Raw genomic sequence first — 5774 nt, 5'->3', positions numbered from 1 at the left:
GGTGTCCTTACTGTGTCGATGACTGAGGTACGCCCGTCAATCACTATTCTAATCGAGAAATAATCTTAGGTATGCCCCTAAGATTTAATTCCCCAATTGCCTTACATATTAGAGGAATCCTATTCTAACCAAATAACACACTATTAGGGTTATTTTAGATTAGCCTGCGTATTTCCCTGACACAAACCTAATAATGCCAGTTGCCACTATTTTAGAGCAATTGAATAATTACGGATTCAACACTCCAATTGACATTAGGTTGCTAAATTAATTTAATATCCGGGCCCAAGATACTCAATTAATAAAACAACCATAAGCACTACAATCAGAGAATATGCAAATACTAGTAAATAAGAGGAATAAATAAAATTAATTCGATCTCACAATTTTTAGATGAATCAAAACCTCCGTTGTTCCTTGACTAGAAAAGAGATTTAGTTCATCTCCGTCGAAACAAGCTCATGCAAAATTGTAGAAGTAATTGTTGCGTACATTGTCCTCAATTGAGATGATTGAATCCGATGGAATAAGAACAAGGAAAAACAAAGAATGACAAATGTTCCTCCTAATTGCCTGCGGCAAACAATGGACTAATAGAAAAACTAGAGAAAACAAAAGACTGGCCAAAAAGGCCAAGCGGTCGTCCTTTGCTATTGCGGCCGACCCCGCCAAGATAAGAAGATACCTAATGACTACTAATTAATAACCAATTCAGCTTCTCACTTGGACAACTGAAACTAGAATTCTAATTGAAAAAGGTAACTCCAAGAATAATGCCAATTGTTTTCTAAGAAAAATGGTAATTTCCTAATCTTTCGCCAATAATCGACGTTGACTCCATCTTGAATTGAAAAACTCTTGAAAATCACCTCTTTTATCACTTTTTGCTTCACCTTCCTACAATTAGTACCAAATACCAAATATAAGTAGAATCCACTAATTAACGAAATATTTGGTACAATAAAAGAGGGAAATAACCATAAAATTAATGACAAAAATGCAATCTATCATATGAACTTGGTGTGTCTATATCTATACTAAGTATAATTCCTTATCTTTGATTTTGTGATTTGAAAATGACTTTATCTTGTTGTTTTAGCCGATTTATTTTATTTATGTACTATATAGCCTATTTTGACAAAAAAAAAGAGAGAAAGGTATGGAGGGAAAACGTAGTCATGGATGTGGAGCTGGTCGAGGATGTGAGGCTAGGCAATCACAGGAAGCAAGGAATGAAAGAGAAGCAGCAGCCGAGCAAGGCCAAGGACCGAGGGTCGAAGTAGGGGACCAAGTACCGACGGCGGTATAACAAATGACCAATATCTTAGCACGATTGGTAGAGCAACAAGGCCAAGTTCCAGTGAATCAATTTAGGAACCCTGAGATAGGGGAGGATATGGCCCTAGAGCGTTTTCAAAAATTTTCTCCACTGAAATTCTTTGGAAGGCCTGATCCAGAGACGGCTGAGCATTGGTTGGAGACAATGGTTAATATCTTTGCAGCTTTGAACTACGCGGAGGAAAAGCAAGTGAACTTTGCTGTATTTCAATTCAAAGGACCGGCCCGAGTATGGTGGAATGTTATTAGGACAAAGTGGGAGAGAGAACAGATTGCACGGACTTAGGTAAACTTTATAAGGGAGTTTAAGGAGAAATACCTCCCACCTTTGGTCCAAGGGAACCCTGAGTGTGGTCAAATATGAAACACAATTCACTAAATTATCCAAATTTGCTCCTAAATTGGTGGTTACGGAGCAGAGGAGAGTGAGACGGTTTATACAAGGATTGAATCTGGAGATCGAAGAAACTTGAGCAGCAGTTCAAGTTAATAACTTTACAGAAACTCTTGAGAAAGTTCAAATGATTAAGAATGCAAATGTGAGGACTTGAAAATTCATCTATATTTTCTTATAATTTTTTTTATTTTAAATAAGTCAATTTATAATTCCTTTAATACTAATTTACTTCGCTTAATAGTTGTAACAAATAATAGAGTCGAGAGTTTTACTTCTACTTTTATAGTTAGTGTATGTTAGGGTTTTGGTGCATTATGGTAGTGTGATCAATTGGTGAGGTGTGTGTACTAAATTTGGTGGATAAAAGTGGGTATTAAGTAAGAGGAAGTATGTGACGCCCCCCACTTCTCCCCAGGGCGAACCCAAGGGTATCCGCGGGACGCCTGCCCAGCTCTCGCCAGGACTCAAGACAAATCAAATCGAACTTAACGATACATACCAAATACTACGAGTCAAAATAAAGAAAAGTCGCTTCCTTAACTAAATATTTAAATCTTACATCATGTCCACAAAAGATACATCAAGTTCCAAAATGCAACCATTAAAAGTCGACTACACATTTACAGCCCTGATTCCAATCAAAAGTATAATCTAGTCGGCTTTACCGAAATCTTCCAATCCAACCTGTTAAGGAAAACAAACTAATAGGATGAGCCAATACTCAGTGAGGCCAAGAAAACACACATGCAAACACATAATCCAAGTAGCAACAACAATTACATTGTAGGTAAGGCTATCAAATTCGAATAATTCACATTTCGAATAGGAAAAATAAACAGAAATAATTCAAGGATACTGTAGCTCTCAAGAGCTAAATTCCACGTAGTCGAGTCGAAGTCTTGATCACATCTCACGTTGACACTCCGTCAACCACATAAGTATCAAATCCGTAGATACACCACTTTTCTTCGAATCCCGTCACCGTTACACCCCCTTACCGGGCCCGCTCATCAAAGTTTTTGATAATACTCGAGTATATCATGGCAATACTGCACGAGTAATGCCGAGCAAGATCTCTCCAATAGATCATGCTCTACGAATATCTCATGGTTTGCTAAGCTTATCGACCAAACCCATGCTGGCTCGATTCGCAAAGTTAGCCAACGAGTTTTGGGCGTCCCCCGAATATGAATACGAATACGAATATAAGTCGATGAGCAACGCTCAAATCGACGATTCCAAATAGGAATCACAAATACGGATCACATATACGAATCACAAGTACAAATCACATCCACATTACCATGTACAAGTTGGATACGAATTCACATAGCAAAATTCGAATATAATTTCATTTGAAAGAGAACGAGTGCGATAAAGTACACCCTCATCTCAAAATTTCAAATTTACATAACGGATAAGAAACAGATAACCACTTAACAACAAGTTCATGCACTTGACACTCACAGTGATTCAAGTAGCGAGTTCAAATGATGGTTTAGGCGTCTCCCGTGAGATCCTCTGGAAGGTCCTCTTGAGCGCCTGAGCATTTAATAGTGAATTATCATTCACACATCCCAATTATCAAGGAAGATTGTGCACTAGTACAATCTGGGGAAATTTCATGAAAATGAACCTCAATTACTAGTAAATCGAGGTTTAAGTGGAGTTTCTTAATGTACAAGAGTAATCGAGTTTTGTTATCTTGGAAATCAAGCATAAACATTCAAGTATTATCGAAGGAATAAGGAATACTTGAAAAACTCCATTTCCTTGAAATTCAAAAAATTTCAGTTTTGATACGATATTTTGAAAAAAATCGTATCTCAGATTTCACATGTCGAAAATTGAAAAACTTGGTACCGTTGGAAACCTCTTCCAAAGTACTAAAAGTTCTTAGAAGACACTTTTCCATGTATCTAAGTGGAAGGTGTTAAAAAATGAGCTTAAAATTGCTGTTCCAAATCACCCAGGATTGAGCCGGGGTTGGTTTTTCGCTAACTTTGAAAATTCAGCAGAATTCACTCGTTGCAAACCAGCCCTTGAAATTTGTAGCTCAATTAGAGGTGCAAGTAAGGTTTAGGACAGCAAGCGGATCGAGAATCGGAGTTTCGAGCACCAAGATATGGTAGCTCAAAGTTGGGTAAATTTCAAGACTGTTAACAAATTTCCAGATTTGGTTCCGACTTTGAACCTTTAGTTAAGTGTCGAAACGGACTTGGATTGATACCAAATTTTGTAGTATAATAATCCTATATGAAGGGTATCTCTCTATCAAATTTCGTGGAAAAATACCCTCGGAAGGGTGGTCATTCAATCTACCAAAATTTGGAAAAATCTTTAAGGCAATCTGTCCAAATCTAAGGTTTTCAAAAACGAGGCAGTCGCCGTATTTTGATCACAACTCCCTCAATTTAACTAGGAATTGGGAATGGTTGATAGTGTTAGAAAATACATTCACAGGGATAAAATTGCACAGAAGAAATCGTTTCAAGTTTCAGCATGCAACTGGTTCGAAATTAAGCCTAAAGTTGCAGCATCATCAAATCATTTCGGCAGAACGGAGAAACAGGACAGCTGACTTCAGATGAATGGTGTGGCTTACACACATAAAACCAGAATGTGCATTATACACCGTTGGAAACATGGGAATGTCTAGTTTCAAATGCCGCTAACGGCACTTGATTTCGACGTCGGAGTACGGAGTTATGGACGAAACACGAACACTGGTCTGGTTATGACGGCAACCGTTTTCCCAGATTACTAGCTTTGGAAATAAATTCGTTTGACCCACCAAAACTCAGTATTTTTCAACGAAAATTTGTACACAACTGCTACAACATGTGAACAACATAATCAAGCCATTAAATCCTCAAATTTCTGCATTAAAGTGACCGAACAGAGCAGGGGTAAAATGGTCCAACTTGGCCTTTGCACTCAACGTGAGTTTCCAGCAGTTTTTCTTCAGCAAATCACTAACTTAAACACTAATCCGACATCATAAACTTCAGCAAGCACAGAATCAGCAACAACCCAAGAGTGGGAATTCATAGAGCCCACTTTTTCCCAACAATACAAGCTACTAAAGTGACGATTCTAGCTCAAATGCATAAATCAAACTCCAAAAGACAAGTTTAAGGTGATTGATTACTACCTACTTTGATGGCTGGTTAGGACAGAAGTTTCGGCCCCTTTGAAGCTTGAAGAACCGTGAAAGCTCCTCCCTTTTCCAGCTAAATGTGTTGTCCAAGACTTAGGCTAAGTGGTGCTAAATTTTTAGAAGATTTGGTGGTGATTTGCATGAGCTTTGGAAGAAGAAATGTTGAAGGTTTCGGTTGTCCCTTTTGCTGCTGCTATCCGGCCATGAAGCTTGAGGAAATGAAATGTCATTGCTGGTTCCTTTGCGTACATAAGACGCTTGACGTCTAATATATTAAATACGTCAAATCAATTACAACTAGTGCCCTACGCGCGCGTTTTGTGTTCGATTTGTCTTACGTTTGTTGCACTAGTGCACTAAACCTCTTGGGCACTTACATTCATATAAATATCATTCATTCTTAATTGTCCCAAAATAATGGTCCAAATTCCCTCAATTAAGCGCGCACGTGCAAACACGTATTTCTAATTTAGGCGCAATAAAAATTGAAACCTTTGAGAAATTCTTATAACGATTGTACCACTAGCTATCACTTCAATATTTAAACCTAAAATTGCCTATTTTAGGACCATTGTATATGTCTTAAATTTTTGAGCTTATTGTACTCCTAATTGGCTAAAGTTTTCAGACACGTTTTCACTTTTTCACTAAACAAGCTTCTAAGAAAATAATTTTTTTGAAACGAGACACTTTAAAAATATAACGAAGCTATAAAACCATATATTTAGGTCTAATAAGGATAGAAAATAATATTCGGGGCAAAAATCCAAATAGATAATTAATTGAGCCAAAATTAGGGGTTTAAAAATAATAATTTTACGAGTCCTCACGTGAATTGAGTATTAATTCCTCAATTAACCTTTCTTAATCTATTATTGA

The 5774-nt window shown here is 37.3% G+C and overlaps 1 long non-coding RNA gene across 2 annotated transcripts; it reads right to left on the bottom strand.

Annotated features, from left to right (window-relative positions):
- Window positions 1-2195: 2195 nt before the first annotated feature.
- LOC140011484 (uncharacterized) lies at window positions 2196-5092 on the bottom strand. Of its 2 annotated transcripts, XR_011818661.1 has the most exons (3): window positions 4890-5082; window positions 3203-3277; window positions 2196-2419 (listed from the first exon to the last, which is right to left on the bottom strand). It is a non-coding gene; the product is annotated as an uncharacterized lncRNA (long non-coding RNA). The 2 variants fall into 2 exon arrangements; XR_011818660.1 differs by lacking the exon at window positions 2196-2419 and having other exon boundaries at window positions 3141-3277; window positions 4890-5092.
- Between the last annotated feature and the right edge of the window lie 682 nt (window positions 5093-5774).

The sequence above is a fragment of the Coffea arabica genome, chromosome 7e, assembly GCF_036785885.1.
Source record: "Coffea arabica cultivar ET-39 chromosome 7e, Coffea Arabica ET-39 HiFi, whole genome shotgun sequence".
Lineage (NCBI taxonomy): Eukaryota > Viridiplantae > Streptophyta > Magnoliopsida > Gentianales > Rubiaceae > Coffea > Coffea arabica.
The sequence above is the reverse complement of the archived record's forward strand: the minus strand, read 5'-3'. Positions and strand labels throughout refer to the sequence as shown.